The sequence below is a fragment of the Falco punctatus genome (assembly GCF_963210335.1).
Source record: "Falco punctatus genome assembly, chromosome: 3".
In the NCBI taxonomy this organism is placed as follows: Eukaryota; Metazoa; Chordata; class Aves; order Falconiformes; family Falconidae; genus Falco; species Falco punctatus.
Window position 1 is genome coordinate 21,870,679 of NC_137582.1, and position 23,038 is coordinate 21,893,716.

General features: G+C 37.7%; 1 protein-coding gene and 1 long non-coding RNA gene across 8 annotated transcripts in view; one reads left to right on the forward strand and one right to left on the reverse strand.

The window, feature by feature from the left end:
• Positions 1-23,038, forward strand: part of TRPS1 (transcriptional repressor GATA binding 1) — a 220,083-nt gene that overhangs the window by 87,885 nt on the left and 109,160 nt on the right. The window lies entirely within an intron of this gene.
• LOC308060341 overlaps positions 1-23,038 on the reverse strand; it is an 89,155-nt gene that overhangs the window by 13,140 nt on the left and 52,977 nt on the right. The window contains exon 2 of the long non-coding RNA XR_013926682.1: positions 1-23,038. This exon is cut by the window's left edge and continues 13,140 nt beyond it; it is cut by the window's right edge and continues 11,431 nt beyond it. This is a non-coding gene — a long non-coding RNA (uncharacterized lncRNA).

A 23,038-nucleotide genomic window follows, 5' to 3' on the forward strand; every position in this document is an offset into this window, starting at 1 on the left:
TGTGAGAGGTTAGCCTTTTGTGCAGGGTGTGTGAGAAATCCTGCCTGACCAGGTTTGTTACAGAAACTAGTGTCAAATTGCCTTGCCCCAAGTGTTTGAATATGAAAGAGGGGGATGGGGGAAATCAGGCAAAAACCCACCCTCACTCTCCACTTCCAAAAGGCTAGTTGTTCGGAAAAAAATCCAGTGTTTGGACTCACAATATTTTAATGCTGATCTGCGTATGTCTGGCACTGTCAAGTGAGCCTGTGATGATTTACAGTCTGCAGGTAGAGCAGCGAGTATGTCATTCATAGAATCCTCCTTCTGTCTTGCTTGTTGAGGCTGGTTGCTTTTAATTTAATCTATTTGATCATGCTATTTGCCTCAGGTGATCAACAACCTTTCATGTAAGTCCTTGCCAGTCTTATAAAACTAAAGGAGAAGGGAAAAAACACACCAAAACACTAGCACTGTAGTCATGCCTTCGCTGTTGATGTCAGCGGTGTCATAGGAAGGCAGATAAGGTATGCAACCCTCCCTTTTTATAAGGAACATCTCCTCCCTTCTTCACCTTTTTTTTTTTTTTTTTTTTTTAAAGAAAGTTACGTCCTTTGGAAATGGAAACAGTGTATTATCTTATTACCTCAGGGCCTTGTACATGAAAAGCCCATTGAAATCTCTGCCATTCTTCCGTATGTGTAAAAGTGGGTTGCTCCCAAACAGATTTAAAATTCAACATCTGTACTCTTCTGTTTCTGTTAGCAACCTTCACATTAATTGCAATTATGCATTAGTGGAGGCCTTTTGGATTAACTCTTTCATTTATGGGAAGTGAATCCAAAGAGGTTTGCGTAAACACTTCGGGTTCGAGGCTGGGGGCTGCTGGAATGTATTTGGGCAAGTCCCCCAGTTTATCAGAGTATGACAGTAAATGGCAGCAACATTACTTAAAGGGAGTGGGGGCTTTACCAATAAAACCAAGAAGCAATGCAGAAGGGTCAAAAAGCCGTCTCTCCAGCTAAGCAAGCAAGACAAACAAAATTCTTCAGAAGGGAAACATTGCACACAGGCTAGCTGTGATTTATTTAATAGGTGCACTGACTTCAGGGAGCCTGGCTTGAAGGTTTTGGAGGGAGAGAAGGGGACAGGAAGGAGGAAAAACTGCTGGAAGGAAGAGGGCGAGTTCCCTGGTTTTGCCAAGTATTATGTTTAATTGGAAGAAAACAATAATAAACACAGACTTTGAAGGCCATTATTTCCTTACTGCTAATTACCTGCAAGAGCCTCGACAGGGAGGTACAATGTGAGCCAGTGAGTAAAATATAAAAATCAAAGCACAGTGTGTCAGTTGTCTTACATTCCTGAGAAAACTAATGTGACTTGGTGTTGATCCATGACGATTGACTTTGTGCATGTTTTCATCTTTCCTTTCTGTGCTTTGATTATACATTAAAAAATAAAGAGCTTATCTTTGTGAATTCCAGCAAAAATTTAGTTACAGTGCTTTCAAGACCACTTTGCATTTTGTTAAACAACTTTTAAGTACAAAGTAATCTTCAAATCAAATGTGTTGCTCCAGGCTTTTGAGATACAATTTTTCGTAATGCTTATCAGTATTGTCATCATCAAAAAAAAAAAAAAAAAAAAAAAGCCCTTATAGTGAGGGAGAATTTAAGCATTATGATCTGGCAGTCAAAACCAGAAAATGACAAAGTTGAGATTTGTCTGTGCCCCTTCGGACTGCTTGCTTCATAATTTGGTGGCCCTTAACTGCATGGTATTTCTAAAATGTGAAATAGAATTGGGTGGGAAATACAGTTGTAGAGTTGCATTGTTAGCATCCTGCCGTCAGGTACACAGTCCTCTTGATCATATTTGTTCTGAATTCCTCATGGATCCAAACTAGCCACAGCATATAACACAGTTTCTCCTGCTTGCATAATTTGTTAGCTCGGACCCCAACTCTGCTTACCGGTCAGATGTAAATAGCCCCACTGAATTGTATCCAGCCATCAGGATCTTGTTGCAGGCCTGGTTGCAAGGGAGTTGGGAGGCAAGATAGTATATGTTTTTTAAATCCTCTTCCTTTTGAGACTTTTGTCTTTGAACTGTTGGCTAATTGCCATTCTATTATCTAACACTGGCTGCTGCCTAAATTAGTTTTACTTCCCTTCTGAAGACCCCTGTTTGCTTTCATTGTTATGATTCTGTGTAAGGAGGGGGCTTTCATTGGTGCCTATGTTCTAGGTTCTCCCCTGCCTGGATCGCTTCTTTTTCACTTTCCTGTCTTTTATAAATGCCTATTTAATTCTTTAAAATGCAAAAATGCATGAACACCTAGCTCCCTCTTTTTCTCCCTGCTGCATATGCCCTGTATCATGCAGTCACAGCCCCCACTAGATGAGATACTGCTCCGAGTCAGAGTACATAGTTCTGGGAACAATAGCATAAATATGAATTAAAACTATCAAGATTCTGAGGAAAAAAAAGCAGAAAATTGCCTACTTGTTTGCAATAGGTCAAGCAATTGAAAGCTTTTTGCTGACCACAGAAGCAAAACACAGATGAAAATTGTCTTATTTACTCACTGATCAGATAATTAATGTAGCGTTTGATGTCCAACTTGACTACCTTTCCAGAGCTAAGAGCATTTTTTCCTGAATGCAAGCTGCCAGTGTGGACATAAGCATGTGCTTTGGAAATCTGCTCGGAATGAGCTGTTAATCCCTGGTGGAGTTGTGACTGTTAGTGCTATTAACCAAACAGTTTAGGAGAGAAGGCTGTTAAGCACTAGAAGAGGGCTTCTTCAATAGATCTGGGTCCTGTTCTTCCCTGTCCTTCAGCAGATCACAGTTGTAGTATCTATCAGCTTACTCAATCTATACACATCAATACCTCTCTCATAGGTGGGGTGGCTTGAAACATTTTCAGATCAGGCTTTTCAACAGAGTAAAACCTACCAACCAAATTGTTTACATCAGTTTCAGATTTTTCAGATTTTTCTACCTCGATGTTATTGTAAAAATAATACAATTTTTGCATTTAATTTTGTGGTCTTAAAATGAAGCTTCTGCATAAGTCCAGATGCACCATTACTATAAAAGACCTGCAATAAATATGAATTTAAAGTGCATAAAATATGTATGATAAGTCAAGCCAATTTACAAAATGCTCTGCTTTATCGAAAAAGGAGAGGAGTGAGGCAAGAAAATGCTAACGATGCCATTTACTTAAACTTATTCATCACCCTTGCAATGAACCTTTTTCTGTTACCAGCTTGAGATTTCATAACTGTTAACAAGCCCGCTACTACTGCTGAACTGCAAGACATCATCAGTCCCAAGAAGAGCTATTAATTAGCACTGGTGACTGGTGTGGTGAAAGCTTGGCTATTGACAGCTGTCACCTCAGGACATTGCTGCTGTTAGTTTTCAGCATGGAGCAGAATTGGGATTCACCTGAGGATTTTCACAGGGAGAAGGAAGGCGGTTGGAGTGGAAAGCTCAGATGTGCCACTCTGACCCATGGTTGCTTTGTTGTACATTATGGGAATTCCTTTGACGTAAGACACAGCTCATCTGAAGGCTGCAGAATATTGTCTAAAACGAGGAGTGTGGTTAATTCCAGTACTGCCTAATGTTAGTACAGAATTTTAAAGCCATTTTCTTTAACTGTGGTATTTATGATGTCCCAACCAGGGATTTGTTCCCCTCTGAACTGGATTGTAAAGCAATGCCACAGACCATGGAATTCATCGTGGCATGACGGCATTTAAAACCTCAGTCAAACCTTGTTCAGTATCTGTAATGTGTTCTATTCTGAGCCTAAAGAACAACTCAGTGCTATGACTAAAGATAAATAGTGCAATATTGTCAACATCCTGTAGGTGTTATGCTGCAACTGTGCAAAATCATTAGGTTGGTCACTTACTGGTACCTTAATGTTGGGTCTGGTGGTGAGCTTTAGGGAATATATTAGAGACAAGTTTCTTTCATGTTCCATTGAGGTTTGTGCAGTCTCCGAAGGAAATGCTTTCTTGCCTTCTTATGTTAGCCAAGTCTTTTGGGTAGGTTTTTCCTAGGAATAGGAGGAGTTATTCTTGTCTTAATTCTCTCTCTCTCTCTCTCTCTCTCTCTCTCTGTTCCATGCTGGTCAGAAGACAGCTTATTTTCCCTATTTCATATGCAGGGCATGACAGGGTCTGAACTAGCTAAAGCTTGGTGGACCTTCCTAAATTTTTGCATTTTCACATCCTGAAATCACCCAGTCTTTTAAACTCAAAAATTTCACCCACCTAAACCATTCATTCTTTTCTTTAAAACAAGCAAACAGAGACTACCAAACCAAACAGAGGAGAGACAACTCCAGCAGATTCTCTCTAGCACACCAGTCCCAGCTCATTCATGAATGGCTGCAAGTATTAGTATTTGCTAATGAAAGTATGAGCTATGCAACTATGATATTGACTGTCTTTAAGAAGTTCAATTTAATGATCCTGAATGGGTAGGCAAGGGAAGGAAACCTTGGTGCTCTTTGGTGTGACTATACTGTGCATATCCACTGAGTATTTAAATTGATGATGTTCCTTCTTCCCCTACCCTGTCTCCCTGAAGTTTAGGTCTCAGTATGTTTTCAGAGTGCACACTATTAGCTGACCTTGACTAATAGCAACCACTAAATTTGCATTGCATTTACTGATATTAAAAGAACAAACCTAAGGGTAAATCTGTAAGGCTCTATTGTTGATTTATATCACAATTTACAGAAATCAAGGGATTTGCTGAACTTATTTTAAATTAATTTTTGATCCAGGTGAAGCAAACCATAACCCCAGTGTTCAAAATTTTTTAAATCAGTGCTCTTGGCAGTTTCAAATAACTATATTTCTTCACTCCTAACAACTGCTAGATAGTATTGCTTAGGCTTTAGAGACTATTTGATGGAACTGAAAGCCAGGACATGCTCTTCTAAGCAGGTGTCCATACCACTGATGATTGAACTGAGGTATTGTCTCTGCAAAATTAATCTAGCAAATCCCTATTTTATCACTATAGAAGCATTCCAGAAAACTCTTTTTTATTTTTGGTTGTTATTAATAATACAAAGACCCTTGCACTTCCATTGGTGCAAGAAGAAATCAGATATGTATCTGAGAGCTTCAGCATTGGCTTAAGGGTGGGGAAAGGAAGGAAGGAAGACAATATACTAGTTTTCATAAAGTGATGCCAAGTAACTACAATAATTATAGATTTTAAAGTCTTTTCTCAAAAAGATTACAAAATTATGTGATATAGATTACAAAAAGGATTAAAAATTAATTATTTTAAACATATATGTAAGTTTAATTCACTGACCCTAGAATGAATGTATTTTGATGCTTATTGTTGAAGTTTTTTGGATTAAGAAGTAATGGTGGAAGGCTGGAATTCAGTGACGTGACAGTGGTTAATGCATTTAGGATTTAATAGTTTAGTTGCTTAAAAATGCTGCTTATATAATCTGCACAGATGTATGTGTCTTCTCACGTGTTTTTACAGTTGCTTTGGATTTGTTCAATTTACTAACCATACTGTAACTGTTCTTAAGCATTTGATGCCGAGGTTTCAATGCAGTATTTCAATTCTGAAGGTCTACATGTGTCTTTACACTACCGTTTGAGTCTGATGGATTCCCCAGTATGTAAATATGTCCTTAACGTTATGCTGTATTTTTGTATTTTACTATCTGTGGGTAGTAAAATGAAAATGATCATGCATTTCCAACAGGGCTTTCCATCTGACTGTCTCAGCACTGTGAAATCGCCCATCAAAATTGTTACAATTACGTAGTTTGCAAATGCATTAAATGGCGGCTTTTCTTTTCCTTCCAGTTTCATTCTCCTCATTAAAAAAGATTTAACTTGGTAAGAATACTGTTTTCTGAAATGCCCTATGATTTTTCTCATTTTGTCAAACTTTTATTATTCACGAGTAAAAGGAGATGGGATTGTAACATTGTCGTAGGACATACAGGGATGGCTGATTAAGTCCCCTGTATTCTTAAACAAAGCAAGCTACTAATTTTGATAACCCTAATCCACTTCTCAGGGAAACTTCCAGCCTCTTCTTTTAATGAACAGAACACTCTTCTCATATTTGCAGTTTGTAAGATCCTCACTAAATTGAGCTCTGTGCATGTCTATCCAGCTGGTTTGTCACAGACGGTATTAACCATTTCTAAAGTTGTGTAGGGTAATGAAAATAGATAGCACAATACAGGCAAAATAACTTGTACAGTGCTTGCTCATTACAGTGGCTCACAACTAATGTGTATAAATACCTACTGCAATTGAGCATGACATTTGTAGAGGGATCAACTACAAAAACATATTGAGTGTACACACTCTAATTTCTCTTTACGCATCCCTCAAGGTGAGGATAGATGTTGTGGTCTGTCAGCCTATCATCACGCTGAGCACTTTCCTCGCCTTATGTGCTCTATTGCCTTCTCCTTTGAATGCTTGTTATCTTTAAAATTTCTGTTAGAGATTAAAATCTTTTAAAGGAGATCATTCTGTATCTCTTAGGGAGCTGCATCTCTACACAGGAACAGGACCCCTTTAGAAAGCTTACATGCATCACAGGAATGAAACTCTAGGTCTTTTTTTCTAATTATTTTTTTTTCATAAACATGTGACTCTTAACAAAGCAGATTTACTGGAGGTGACATATTCCTGAAATACTATAATAAGCTTTGTAGTGCTTCCTTTCAGATAGTCACTGAAAGTTCTGATGAACTGAACCATTAGTTGTTTTTTCCTATTTCTACCACCAAAACTGGCCTTTCTCAGTTTGTTTGATAACTGTATATCCCATAATATGTACATGTAGTTACAGGAACAGACCCACCTTATTTTATGTATTCTTTCTTACTTTGTGTGTATTAGCAAAGAAAGAGGGGGCTTTTCAGAGTCTGTGCTAGTTTATAAATAGATATAGAGTATGTGCTAAAGGATAGTGATATCTGTGCTAAATGATAGTGATATCTTCTCCGTGAACCTTCCATAGGCAGGCTGCTTAGCTCCATACATACTCAACTCTCCAGTTTTTTACATCACATCAGGTTTTCCCTTTATGTCATTTGACCAGATTAGCTATAAAAAGAATGGCAGCACAAGCAGATTTGAAAGATTTGAATTGTTTGATCCTACAAGTTTAGTTGAAGTGTAAGTATGATGGTCTTGCATTATGAAATTCTTAAAAGGAAAAAAAAAAGGCTGGAAAACAAGAGAAAGAAGCGGTATTTTTAATGAGCCCATTCTCGCTAGGTCTTTGGTTTTGTTCCTACGGTTTATTTGGTTGGTTTTGTCTTTTTTGTTTGTTTTTTTTTTTTTCTTTCTTTTTAGGAATGGAAGAAAGTAGGGTACTTCTGGCTATTGTGAATAGAAAAATTTGCCATGACTGCTCTTGATTTCCATATGTACTTACTTTGTTTGTTTTTCTCTTAGTACTCTTTGATATAGAATATTTTCTTCCTGTCTTTCATTAAACTGATGATGCCTTGTACCCCCGTGCTCCTATATAAAAGAACTGTAGGAAGAAAAGAAGTCATGCCTAACACATCTGATAGTATTTCCACACTCATATGAAAGCTCTGAAAATCCTTGATAGTTTATTAGATAGTTATGTGGGTGAGGAGTCCTTTACTTTCACACTGAAGAGCTTATTGTTAATGAAGTAGGTATTAAAGGGACTGACTTGTACATCTGCATTGCATCAATTTAGGCATGGATGGCTGGGTAACCAAAACCTGCTGGACTTGGTTGAAAAATTAATTATTGTCTAAATGTCATGTGCTGCCAATTCTATAACATAGAAAAGACTGAGGAAAAAACATATGAAAGATAAAAAAGGTGGTTACAGAGAAGTACTTATATGTGGAGTAAGACTTTTAACCTACTACTCTTGTATTCCTTTAGCTTTGTTCATTCTCTTTATTTTTTGCTCCAAAATCACCTCAGGTGAGCAAATGTTATGTGAAATATTGTATGGGTTAATTAGTAATAGCATGCAAACAGCTATTACCTATCTGGGCACAGTAGTTGAGTGTGCATTGCAGAACAGCTGTCAGGCTGCTTTGGAAGCTTCCTTTTCTCAAATTTTTTCACTGAAAGATCAGGGTATCTCCCCATCTCTAAATATAGTGAATGTTTTTTTATTAAAGACTGAGTAACAATAATTATTCTTATTTTCTTTCCACCCCCCCCTCACCCATTTTTTCACAGATTATTTTAGATTCACACTCTCTTAGTAGTATTCTGGGGGAATCAAACTAGGTATTGCTAGATAATTAGATTTATATTGTGCTACATCTGGTCTTGAGTTTGGACATGTAATCTGATGAGAAATGTGGTAATCGGCAGAAAACTACAGGAGGGTAACCTGTGACAATTTATCTAGGTTGATTTGCTTTTCTTCCAGGTATCACTGAAAGCAGGAGTGTTACCACAGGTTTCAGCTTTGTCATGGCTTTTTTATTTCTGTAGAGAGAGTGAGTGATTATAGCTGTGCAAACTGAAAACTGCGTATGTAGATAGTTACTGTCTTCTGCCATTTCCTTGCTGAAGGACCTCACACTTCTCCTTCCAAATCCTAAACATCTTCATATTCAGCATCCCCGTTTCTACCAGACTGTGTTTGAATGTGCCTGCCACAAAAGCCATGCTGTGACTTGGATAGGGAAGCAGAAGAGTTTCGGAGAGGTCAGTAGGTGGGAGATGGCGCTCGAGATTTCACTGTAGGTTGAGCTGGACCTGCAGCGAGGTTGCCCATGCCCTGTAGCATCAGCTTCACAAGTGCTTCTGGGCTGCACCTGGAGTGCCTGGCTCTTCCCTGAGCCACATTTCGGCTGTCTCCTGTAAATGGTACGTGATTGACTTTCACATGCTGACAAAAAGCATTGTTGCATATCATCAAATCTGCCTTTGCTACTGAGCTTAGTATTGGCAAATGAACCAGAAGAACTTGTAGTTCCAGTACGAGTGGTTTGATGCTGCTGGTAGGCTTTTCTTGTGGCTTTGTGTTCCCCCCTCTCCCCCGCCCCCCTCATTTGGGGGTGGAGATTGTTTGTTTCTTTAACTGGCATATTATGATAATAGAATCAAAAGATAAGATTTAATTAAGGTACATAATATAAATACATAATAAAACAGTAAAACATGTAAATAAGATCCTGTTGGTACCCTGGCTTTTTGAACTGTACTTTATGGTATGTTTTCATATGGTGTAAGTGTAATGCTCTTGTTCTTGGTAGAACTTCTGAAAGGAAGATTTTAAATTCCTCTTTTCTCAAGCTAAGATTATGTTTCATGTTAAATAACAAAAGTGAAATGAGATTACTATCTGCTGAACAAAGAATGAGATTCCATTCAGCCATTTTCTTTATATGTTATCTTATCAGTGTGTGATTTTGCTTATATACAATGGAACGAGATATATCAGTTATAACTCTCATTTATCACTGCCAGCAGCCATACTGCACGTTTCAGAGCCCTCACATAGATTGTTTCTTTTAGTCAGCTACCAGCTTGGACTGTTGGCTAAAGCATGAGGGGCAGGGTAAAAGGGGGAAGAACAAAGTCAATCCAACCAAAGGCTTAGCAGCAAGAGCTCTAGATTGTGTCGTGTTCCTCCTAAATTCCATGTAAAGCTCTTGTCTTGAATGAGCATGTTCCCTGTCCCTTATGACAGAAAGGGATGTGGAAACAATTACTCAACATGAGTCATAAAAGAGATAAACCCTGAAAGATAGACAAAAAAATGTTTATCCTGTGCTGAGCCACATTAGCCCAAGGCTGTGAAGTCTTATTTCCATGTCATGCCCTGGTTCTGAACTGTTTGTCTGAGGCCCTTTTTCAGACAGCTGCTGAAATAAAAGGTCACAGTGCAGCAGTTTTGAAGAACCTGCTTCAGCCATATAAAAGTCACCAAAAGAAACGAAAATCCAGTTTGTCTAATTTGCTGCGAGAATTAACCTTCCTGGTGTAGCATCTTCAGTAGCAAGAGGCTTTTGACAAGCTGACGGCACGACACATTTCCCTCTAATTTAGTTGATGAAGAGAGTGGCAACATTGTGAAAGATTGTTTTTCCACCACTACTATAAATGTAGTGATCTTAGACCACATTTTTTTAAAATTTCCTCCCCCCCGCCTAGTTAGCCTTGTTCTCACTGTGGAGAATTAAGAAAAAATGCTAATCATTAAGGGCACGTCAGCCTGTCCTGAAAATTGGAAAGATGTGTTGTTTTTTGTCCAAGGCTGAAAACATACCAGAAGAGTGATTCTTTTTACTGCTTTCTGTGTGGCATCCTACCTTTAATTTGAAAGTATGACTAAGTCGTTGTGGATTAGGCTTCCCACTCTTGACAGTTATTTGGAGAAGTTTTCTTTATGATGATAAAGAAAACTTACTGAGAGTTGTCTTTGTAATGTGTCAGTACCTAAGCAACCCACATGCTGTGTGCTTTCTGTTCTGCTCTTTGTGTGTTCTGCAATCTCCAGGACGGTAAAAGAACTTTTTGTCTTATTAAAAAAAAAAAGAAAAAGAAAAAGAAAAAAAAAGTTTCTGTACTTAATCTAAAGGTTAAAAAAATCTAACTAAGGTTTGGATTAATTTTACCTAAATGTTTCCAAAATGTAAATTAGCTGGGAGCACGCTTGATTGTTTAATGTGAAAAGGTCTCCTTGTCTGATGGAAGTATCTAAGATGTCTCCTGTATGTTAGACAGTGTGTCCTCATTTCCAACCACCTTGTGCCAAAGCACATGAATAATCAAGAGAGACAGCCTGGTTCTAGGGGATACCGAGAATATTTAGGTTATGAATTGCCTCTTCCCACGGGCAGTGAAGAGAGCCTAAGGTTAGATTTCTGAAACTCGGCAACAGAAGAAACATTTCTGTGATGCTGCAAAGATCTTTTCATCTAAAACCCAGGCAATTAGAGAGCTTTAGGTTAAATATATATTTCTGTTCTTCCATATGGTGTTTGTTTGCAGAACTCTCCCACTATGTTGCTAGACACTGATATAACTGTGCTATAGCTTTGTTGGGCATGTCATGCATCCTGCAGAGGCTTTTATCTCTAGTGTTATCAAGGGTTCTTTGGACTTGATAAGAATTATTCTTAGCAGTAAAGGTTTTATTTCTAGATCCCTATAATCTTCTGGTTTTTTGTATTTTTGTCTGCGAAGGAGTTCTAGAATGAGAACTGATTATATGTATTTTTACTGTGCTGTTGTATATCTTTGTAATAGTGTATGTTCATCTTTTGCCCAGAACCACTCTATTAGTAGGAACTTACTGTGAGCTCCAGAAACTAAGCCTGACATCTGGCTTTCTCTAGTGATGTGTCTTCACTAAAAACAGCCATCACAATTAATAACTGATGTTTCAATCTAAGTAAAATCAAGTTTCATTTTTATAACTATATAAGCCATGTGGAATTAAAAAAAAAAAAGAATGATAATAATACTGTCATGAGCTGAATGAAATTTCAGTTCTATTGAGAAAGATGTTTCTAAACATAAAAAAGAAGCCACACTCAAATGTGATTTTGTTGTTGAAGAACAGTGGAGCAAACAGGGAAGATGATCAAAAGGTTGGAAGAGGTTGAATGCATAGTTGTGAAATAGTACATTATACAAGGTGTGGTCTTGCTTCCACTCAAGCCAGGGTTTGCGTGTGAAGTTCCCATGTTCCAAGTCCTTCGTCCAGGTTTTAACTGAATTCTTAGTTGTGGTCCAAAGTGCTTACACAGATATTTACTATAAAATGAGTGCCTGCTTAATTGTCATATGCATTAAGCTTTAATATGTATTTGGTAAATAGCACAGTCAGTCAGGAGAGATGGTCATTTTTACAGTGAGGAAATGTGATACTTTTGCATCATGTCTGATGCAAATCATGCACTGCAAAACTCAGATTTTATTTTTTGTGAAATGTGTTGAGAAATGAAAAACACAAAATCATACTGTTTTCTCTGAAACTCATGTGAGGATTTAACTTCCTTCCTTTGCCAGTGTTTCCCTCAGGTTGATTGCTTATTTGCTTGGAGTGTTCTGCTCTCTTAACTTTTTGAAATGAAAAAAAATAATATTATGAAACACATAGGATTATTTTTAAGAAGTGTATATATATCTCTTCTTGAGCCTCAGCATGAATTTGACTTTTTGAATATTTTTAGCCTTTGGAAATATTCTGTAAAGCTATACTAAAATCTCAAGCTTTTTTTGTTAAAATATTTGAACAAAACTAAAAAGAAAAGCTTACTTATACTTGTATCTGGTAGGAGTTTAGGAGGTGTTCAGAATGCCACTTTGCTGGCCAAATGGCTGATAAACCTGTTCAGGTCATCAGAAATGCATTGCTTGAGACCAACAGTATTGGCCAAGGTTCTAGGTCCTTTGTTATCTCTGAGGCCAGGTTAGATGAAAATTTGACTTTTAAAAGTTGAATTTAATTTCAATTTATTTCTACAAAATATGAATTAAATCCAAGAAAGTGTCTCTGGCCATTAACACAGACATACTTTGTATTTATTACAAGTGGTATCTACCATCATTTGAAAACTAGACTGATGATGCTCAGGGAGGGCACACATCTGAAAATAGTTGTACTCAGCTACACAGCTAGATCTTAAGCTAATGATGTTTTATGGGGAGAGAAATGAATAGTTTATTCTTAGAACTTTTTTTTTTTTTCCCAAATATTCTTTTGCAGATACTGTTCTTGCCCCGGTTTCTGTCTTCACTTTTTTTTCCCCTCCCCAAAATGCCATATAATTTCTTATTAACAAGCTTGTTAAAGAAAAGTCTTCCTAGTCACATTTCTTACACTGATATGTCTGGTTATGGGAAAATAGCTGTCTGTGTATGCCAAAAATAGAAATGAACTAATCCTGCTACTTTTATTTTCATGGTAAATGTCAAGAAATAAACACTACCACTTAATTGTAGTTTATAAAACTGAAAAACAAATGGCTTTATAAGTATAATGATACAGCAACAAACACTTGTTATCAAAGTGTCACTGTCTGTCTCTTTTCATAAAACATTGCTTGACTTAAATCACTGTGCAGGTATTAATTTTATTTTTAAAGTAAAACCAGGATATTAATTGTTAAGTATTTAATCTTCTGCACCATTCCAGGAGGAGGTATCTTGCTAGATTTGGTGACATAAGGGTCAAAAGATAAGCTGTAACCAATACCTCTGTTTATTTTTTTGTCAATGTTAAATTAGCAACCCCTCAGACCTCTCGCAGAGAAGTACAACCTGAGTAATTGAACATGTCACTGGGGAGTATGCTTGGTTAAGCTGATTCCTATTATGTTGACTTGTCAGGGACCAATAATTAAAGCTGAAGAGGGATGCTCATTAGTGTCTACAGAATGATTCAAAGAGCAGAAAGGAAGAGTCCTTGAGGCACACCTGCTAAAAACTGACACTGCATGGTGGGGTGAAGCCAACTGACCAGCTTGTTTATCTGATGGGATAGTGGTACAGCTCTAACAAAGAGTAAATAAATTAAGAGGTGGAAGTATCTCTTTGAATCAAGCTACAAAACTGTATTTGACGTCTACACTTTAAGATGTTTGCCTCATACCATATTGTTTCCACAGAATTGTATTTTTCGCATTTATTGTATGAGATACAGCACTATCTATTCAAATGGCTTTCTCCTCAATCCCTGAGTAATCATTTCAGTCATTTTAGCTGGGAGCATCATAATATTAATAATATCTCTGTTTCTTTGAACTCTCAAGGGTCTGCTTGGATAACCTCTAGGAGTTATAGTGCTTTTGAAGATAAATGCCCTTATTAGCATGCATTTTTCACACTTCTTTTAAAAGAAATGAGTTTTTTTCTTTTATTCCTTCCACCTATGCTACTGACTATAATACATTCATTTCTGTGAAAAACCAAACAGGAAAATGCTCTGAATGAGGCTTTCTTGAAATGATAGTGCTTATCAGAGCAGGGAAACAATATCTGCATAATGATGCTAGGATTCTACCTAGAATTAATAACCTCAAATATATATGTGGAATTGGGAGCTTTTGAGGGCTTGAGCTGGGATGGTCTTGCAGACTTTCTTCTTCCACATAATATGAGAAACTGAGTTTTCACTGACAGAGTAATAAAATAAACCCACGCAACTTAGAAATACATTTAGACAAAAACACTGTGTGACAAACCCTGTGAAACTGGTTATGAAAGCTCAGTGTATAACAGAAAACTGAGGATGTGGCAAGTTTCTTGATGAATAATTTGGGGTTTTTTGTTCAGGTTATCTGTAAGTGACTTTTATCACACATGTTAACATATGTTATTTTGAGAAATCCAGCTGTTCAGCTAGAAACCTATGTGCTGAGTGATCCCTTCTACTCATGCCCTGGATTTTGCCACTGGATCGAGGCAAAACTTCCCTGATCTTGAAATGTCCTTTTCACTGTAGCCATCTCCAAAATCTTCATGCTGTGACATTTCCTTAGGGATGATTAACACCGAATGGAGTCTTACAGAGTCAGCCAATAGCCATGCTACAACCTTCAGTCATTGAAACTGTTTAATCTCGGCTCCCAAATCTCCTTTGCAGTGGCTTAGAGCACAGTCTCAGAAAAACAGTAGTAACAGCATCCTTCCTCATGGAAAGCTGTTACAGATCACAGACATTGTGGCATAACAGAATAGCATTGGAAAAGACAGGTATTCTTATCAAAAAGATGCTTCTTTTACATATCCTAGAGACCTGCTGAAGCTCGGAGGACTTTGCTCCTGCAAAGTTCGTCTCTTCTGAGATCCCTTTGACTTGAGGCTGTGTGGAAAAGCCTGTGTGGACAATACGGTTTTCTTGCCTCTGGGAACCATTTCCCTATAATGGCTCATTTCTACAGTCTCCACCCCGCAACCCCTCCACATCCTGAAAAGCTTATATGGTTGAATTTGGGTATCCAAACCTGTGACACTGAAAAAATTTCCAAGGAACTAAGTCACAGGCTGAAAAACAATTGTGCTGGAATTTTTCAGGGTCTGCTGCTATCTTATGCAATAAAGCCTTGATAACTTTTAAACCAGAAATTGCTTAAAGCTGGGAGAGAAACTCTTCCAAAATGCTCATTAAATAAAAAGTAAGATGTAGGAATACTAAGAATTGCTATTTATAAACTGCAGGTCTGCTGAAAGGAGCAAAACTTATGTTCTGCCTTTTTGTATGTTTGTATGTTCCTTGTCATCTCAAAGTTATGAATTGGAGTACCATTGAATCAAATTTTAATAATTTTGTTAATCAGCATAATCTGTATTAATACAGCACTTTTGTAGTTCAGTGCCACTTGTCAGTCATCTGACAGAGTGAATTTTGCATCAGCAACAAAGAAGTTACGATCTCTAATAAAAATGGAGGTGAACAATCAAGTAATCAGCTTTCCAAGGTAACTTGAAGGGATTAAACTCCTAAATGGGTAAATATCATCACAACTTCTACACTTACTTCTGACTCAGGTCTCCAGACTAGAGGGAGGCCTGTGACTTCTGGACCACATTTTCTTTCACATTCACCATTTTGCTGTTAATAAGAAAAGCTGTCTTGGGAAATGAATCAGTACTTCTGGGTTGCTCATTTGGCAGCTTGGTGCAGTGAACTGTTCCCATTGTCAACATAAGAAAAAAACATATTTATTTGTTTCCAAAGACTTTGTGGTAGTATTTGCAGAGCTGTATTTTATGTTGAGCGTATAACCTAGAGTGTCCATTGAGAGTAAATATATTCCTTAAGTAGCATTTTTCAAATCGGTTTACCAAAGCGTATGCTAATGCAAAGTTTGTAAGTAATCCTCAGGCTCAAATATTGTAAAACTCTTGTGATTAAATTTGCCATGGGTCAGTACATGGCTAGCAGTGTGCTGCTGTAGAGTGAAGGGAGTACCTGTGAAACCTGTGAAATGTGGCCAAGGAGAACGTAACGGGTATTCTGCATCCTAGAAGGCCAGCTAGCACTCGTTCTGTGATGCAAACATCTAGTAGCAACTTGCCAAATCCTGCTAACAAAAATCTGCAAAAGAAAATCTGAAAGAAAATGCCATTATTTTTTTTTTAAACCTGTATGAAGAATAAGCATAAGAGGATTCTCCCTGGTCTTATATTGTCACTCAGATGATGCCATATCTGTTCAGAGGGCTTTCCAAGTCACAGCACAGCTATAGCTGTCTAAACCCAAAAACTTCATAGAAAAAAAATTGTGGATTCACATTGGGTTTTTTCCATATTGGACGAAAACCTAAAGTTTTATCTTTATTTGTATAAATGTGAAAAATAGCTTGGTAACTACAGTACTTGGATATTCACATGGATTGTGGGAGTCACAGGGTGGGCAAGAGCGAGGATCCAAACGCCCATCAGCTATGGCTGAGGACACCTCCTGTACGGAGCAGTTCCAGCTCTCTTGTGTAGAAGCTACTTCCAGATCCCAATGAATGTAGTCCTCTAACTGGCACATTTTAATGGGAAGTTTTAATTATTGTGAAGTGGTATTTTCTGATTACAAATTTTGGAAGAATTCTGGTCTTCCTTAGTTTGTAAAGGTCCAGTGGGGTGCAGAGATAGTAAGAAAGGAAACACTGCTTAAACTACCCAAAGACAGATCATAACTCTGCATTCACTGAAACAGAGGAAAGTCCAAGCCTCCTGCCTTCCCACCTTACCCATCGTTGGGTGGGTGTTGCAGAAGGGCATTCACCTTTCTGCATTGGCAAAGGTGGGTTTGTCCCCCCAGTCACAACAAAATAGAAGCTGTCATCTCTAACAGTGGCTGTGTAAGGGCAGTCGGAATTGCAGTGGCATCCAGAAGATGCATTGAAGTTTAGGCACTTACTATACTGCAATACGTAATAAGGCATGATGCCCTCTCAGAAGAGAGGTTCTGTTCTAATTTAAGACTCTTAGTAACATGAGAAATTATGTGATCAACACAAAGGTGTTCAGTGCAGGTCTTTGGAAGGAAAAGGGGTTTTCTTCTCAATAAAACATTTTCAGTTTTATATGTTAGAGGAGGAGTAGGTGGGAACTACTTGGAGAAGGAAACCTGAGATGGTCAGAATGATGAATGAGAGGGTGTTCTTTGGCACATGTGTTTTGAGTAGGTAAGATGCAATCTGTGTGATGTTGCTCTTACAAAGCAAAAGAAGACAGTGGTAGGTATCTGAATGAGTTTTAAACAATGTAAATGAAGAGAAAGGATTGAATTAAATAAATTGAGATATTATGGAGGAAGAGCTGAAAGCAGCTGAGTAGTACCTCAATATAAATGGCAAGATTCAGAGAGTCCTACCAGCCTATGTCCCAGCACAGAACTGTTTGGCAGGGAGAATAGGGGCACTGCCAGCAGTGGTGGGCTGGAAGATGAGGGCTGATGCTGCCACATGGAGGTTAATTGACTCAAATTGATTTAAATCAGCTGATGAACCAGGCCAGTTTTACACTGAATTGAAGCAAAGGCCTAAAAGAGGGAAATACAAGAGAAACAAATACGCCAGTAAGTTACGGGATACATTCAGAGTAAATGATCGTAAGTAGGTAGATTTTTCAGGATGGGATGGGGTGAGATGAATGAATATGACTTGCAGTTGAATGAGTTTTTCATTCATTAGCCTGTTCTGTCCTATTGCATTCCTGGTGCAAAAGGCAATCACAATGGAAGGGATTAAGGTCACTGACCTTAATTTAGGTTAAGTCTGAAAAAAAAATCTTGAACATGTGTTCCTAGGGCAGAGTTTACTTGCCTGAAAAATTTCCTTGTTAATGGATTTTTGATGGGGGTGGGGATGATCATAATTTATGAACTACCACTTTTAAATATTTGCTTTTTCTGCCTTGTTTACAGGGGAGTGACATAAGCTTTTGCAGTTGCTTTGTTTATCAGCAGTGTTTCACAGTCTGCCCTGGAGACTATAACAAGCCTGGGTAGAGATAGCATCCTTGTTCTTTTTTCTACAGTAACTGTCTGTCCATTTAAAGATAATAGACCATGTCCAGCATGACCAGTAAAAAAGGAAAACGACATTTATCATGCTGGTTTCCTCTGATAGTGTTTAGGACCATGCTGTCTGCTTGATCCATGGGCTCAGCTCCATGAACAGTCTATGGGGAGTCAAACATCCAACAACACCTTTGTAACACAAAGAGCCATTGTCGTTTGTGCTCTGTGGTCTCAGCCTTTCTCTAAAAACTGTTTCCACTTGTCTTACTTAATGGTGTAAAAATAATCCAGCTTTCTCTGCAGCCCTTTTAGAGGACAAAATTACTGTAATGGACATGAATTGAAATGCAATTAGCCTTCTGTACAATATGGCTTCATATGTTTGATCAAAAATAGCTTGAAATCCAAATCCAGACCTGGCCCTGCTCCACTGCATCATGTTTTGTTAGCTAGAGAATTACTAACATTTTTAATAAATAAATTAAAAAGGTAAATAAAACTGAAGGGACAAGCAGGGAAGAGCCACAGAATTATTCAGTGAGGCAAATGTCTTACAGAGATGAGCAGAAATTTAGAGCACTGTCTGCTTACCTTAACAACAAGGAAATTGGAAGTTGAAGTGATTAATGACATTAAAGTACCTTCACGGGAAGAAAATACTAAGTGCTAATAGCCAGCACTCTCTTCTGCTTGTTCTGAAAGTAAAGAAATAGCCAGTGGTGTTGAAAGTCAAAATTAGATGCATTCAAATGAAAAGTAAGGGATATGTTTCAGTAGTGATGACTGGTGCCCATTGAAAAAAGGACTGTTGGAAAGAGAAGGTGGCTGTCCGTTTTTTGATACTTGAGATGAAGACTGAATGCCTTTCTGCAAGAATTCTGACAAATACAAGGTATTGGACTCACTACAGAGATCATTAGTGAAATGTAATCCCTCGCTTTATACAGAATTCTAGCCTAAATGATCTGGTATTTTCAGGGCTTTAACTTTATGGACCTCAGCCTGCTCTGGCCTCTGGCCTCGTAGTGTGGATGTTGAAATCAGAACAAATGAGATTTACCTGCAACAGAGCTGAATCTGGCCCTCAGAGTTCACATTACTATGCATATAGTACACAATATTACAATTGTTTTTAGGAAATAAATCTCAGAAGTCCATATGTGTATAAACAAAAGACTTTAATTGAAACCATCATTGAATATCCAAGATTAAAAACAAAAGATACATTGTCCCAGTTTTACATAAAATTAATTATAAGGTAACAGCAATAATTAATGTATTCTATTATGTCACTGATAATGAAGGACCTGTTGTTTCCAACTTTTAAACAGTGACTTTAGATCAGAAACAGGCAAACTAGATCTTAAAGGAAAAGGAATCTGACTTTGATTACGGATAACACTTTTTTAGAAATCTTAAAAAAAATAAAAAATTCTGGTAGTGATGCAAGTGTGCTAGGTGCTGTACAGCCCTAAAAGAAAGCTGCGTCCTACCCATTTAGTATCTGATTTACTTCAGTTTTATTGCCCATTGTTGGCATTATATCAAACATTTCCTTAGTAGGCCCCAGCACTTATATGAAGCTGTGCCAAGGTTATTCTGTATGTAATTCAGAAAGCCTTTTTCTGCTGCAGGGAAATCACTGAGTTAAGGGAATGATTATTCCATTGTGTTCTGTTATTGTTAGTTTTTCTTCAACAGATTTGAATTACCCTATCTTAGCTTTATTAGTATTGTTGCCTGTTGTACTTCATAATCAGAGCAATACAGCAAACAGTTCATTCAGCCCTCAGGAAAATTTCAAACCCAGCATGTAAACAGATACTGTTGATAAGAAAGGAAACAGAGGAGAAGTGTACCGAGGGAGGATGGGGCAAATGGGGGATCAAGAATAAGGCAAATAGGTGAAGAAGACTCTCGACTCAGAAGGAAGAGTAAAATGTTAAGAGGCGTTAGCAGGAAGGAACTGAACAGTTATGACACATTCAGACTCAATCATGAAAGGCCAAATTGTGATCTGCCGAGAGGAAGAGGGAAAGGAGAATGGAACAGTAAAGTGAGTGATCGAATACATTGCATATACAAGCTTATATTTAACTGAAAGATAACTTGAAAAGAAGTTATAAATACAAGGCACATTTGTACTGCACATTGCAATAGATTTATTTTGGAGACATGTTTGGAATATGTGCCACCATGCGTTTTCTACTACTTTTCTGTGGATTTAGGTCTTTTTCATTTGTCTGTCTGTTTTTTGCACTGGATGATCAAGTTAGTCTTCAGTTGATAACTACACATTTCATGGGGAACAGCTACCTTTTCAGTATGCCATTATCTGGGAAACACAGCTTATAAAAACACATGCCTCAAGTTGGCCAGGTAGGAACTACGAGTAGCATAGTTAGCCCTCTTCTGTGAATGAACCTATGAGGTCCTACCAACTTCTTTGAGGACCAAAATTTGGGTGTGTTGCTGGATGAACTGAGTATATAACTGAAAAAAAAAAATATTTTCATATTAATGTATCACTTATGATGGAAAACAATGTAAAAGAAAAAATCACTACTGTTTTACTTATAATGACAGCAGGTGACATATTAACTCCACTGAAGTTGATGAAGTCCTTATATACAAAGCATCAAAAATTCAAATCTGTAGACTGTGTTGGTGAAATAGGCTATGTATCTAGATCTAGTTTGTTTATGAGACTTATGTTTGTAATAAACAGCCAAAAAAATTAAAATTGTAATTTTAGAGAAGGTGTTTTTAAAACCTGGTAGATGTTGGAATAATTAACTGGAAACAAAAAAAAGAAAAAGAGGCAAACCCCCACCCATGTGTTTTCCTTGCAGTGACAGCATGAAATTAGATTCACTGGCAAATCAGTACTATCCCTAATTGTAGAAACAGTACAAACCTAAAGTTAGTTCTGACTCAGATCTATGAAAGGATTGATTTTCCAATCAGGTACCAAAGCTGCTTTCGTTTACAAGTCTGAATGCCAAGTTCCCCATGACTATCTCAGTGCCTCAAGGAAACCTTTGAGGAAAAGCACAGCAGAAAACAGAATTTGGACCAGTAAATAAGCTGGCCTGCTTATTTCGCTGGATAGTGATGAACTCTGTAGCCCTGAAATAGTAACACTACTCTTCATCCGCTGCGTTGATGTATTTGAAAAACGACATTTCCAGGTGGTATGTGCTGAAGTAATTACAAGCCTCATTTTAGGATTAAGAACTCCACCCTCTTTCAGTCTCCACTTGAATGTCACCTCAGGGAATCACAGTTCTCATTTTCTTGCACTTATTCTGCCTTTAACGTTTTGAAATAACGTGAAGATTTTCTTCTCTACAAAACTCCTGCAATGGAGAGTGTAAAAGCATTACAATCAGTGATTGGTATATGCCATGGGCTTTGGCTTGGTTTGCAGAAATACCCCAAAGTTGAGATGTTTAGTTAAGCTACCCAAACCTCTCTTGAACCTGTAGGATGTGCCAGAAAGAACCACAAGATCAAGCTTTCCTGCAGAGTATCAGAGCTGCTTCTTATGACTACAAGTGAGACCCAGAAATTAGAGAAAGACAGGGAAATAATAGGAACAACCCTTTAAAATAACTGCTTCTTTTTGAACCTCAACTAAAAATTCATTTTAGGTTTGGTTCCAGTTTTAGTTGAAATTTAACTTGACTTGTTTATCCAAAAGACTTTGACTATCATAGACTATAACGGTATTAAATTCCAGGTCAAATTACTTGGTGTTATTTACTGTGCATGTGTTTTTGATGGATTTTACTTAGTAAAGCACTGTGTGTCCTTTTTCTAGCATTAACTAATCCTCACAACATCCCTGTGAGGCTGATAACTAATATCCTCATTTTACAGTCAGAGATAGGAAGGTTATGTGACTTGCCAAAGTACACAGAATATAATCAGTATCAGAACTGGCAGTAATACTTCAGAGTTCCTACTTACTAATCCTATCCTGGAAAATATATAGGATATTTATTCATTGTGTATGTATTCTACACTTTGATTCAATAAAACTTTTTTTCCTGTGTGTAAATCTCCTCTGTTTCTGTTCAATGGTTGCATATGACAGACTCAGAATTTTTTCTTACTGTAAGCTGTATATAAATATAGATCAATGATCAGATGCAGGTTAAAAAAAGCTTTCAAAACAAATATCAAAGTAATGGGAAATTTGCTTTGGAGTAAAATGACTCTGAGTTTACATAGGCTGAAGAATTACTACATATTGTTCATCATACTGCCAGTTGATCCCCCTGGTTTTTAATACCTTGCTATGCCCCTTTGTAAGTAGCTTCCCTTAAAGACATTGAAAAATGACATCTTTCTCTAAATAGCATGCATGACTTAGGATATCAACCACAAATAGGTGTAATGAACCCCAGCAGGTTCCCAGGTAAGTAGTGTGAATTTTGCAGTTAACCCTGATAGAAGGTGCCTGTACATGAGGTAGCTCTAAAAGAGATATGGACTGCTTCTGTTTTTTCTAGCAGATGCTGTGAGTGAACCTAATTACACATTGTGTTGACTATTTGTCTTGTGGTGGAACTACCCACCAGCTCTTATAGTGTTTTCCATGACACTGCAGCCACCTGAAGACTTACTTACTCTGCATCCCTTCCTGTCCTCAGCTGTGGCAACCTAGTGGGTTTTGAGGCTTTGCTCTGAATTGGATCCTTGAAATTATCTGAGTGAAAAATAAACCTTCCCCTAATCTGCCCCTTCCTTCCTGGCCCTGCCTGGAGAATCCCCACCAGCCACCCTTTGATAATTTTGAAGACAGATCGTTTTGGTGAGGTGGGTAGAGTGGAGCCCTGACACTCAATTCATGATAACTGGAGAGCAGTGGACTGTGAAGCATAGAAGAAACAGGACAGTAAGAGCTTTATCTGTCAAGGAAAGAAGGGGAACTTTTAATGCTGTTTTCATCTAAATAAAGTATGGTGGGAGCTTCAGGAGATATTTCATGGTGACATAAATTCAGTTTGAATTCTTACAGTACCCCACAGTTTGTCCTT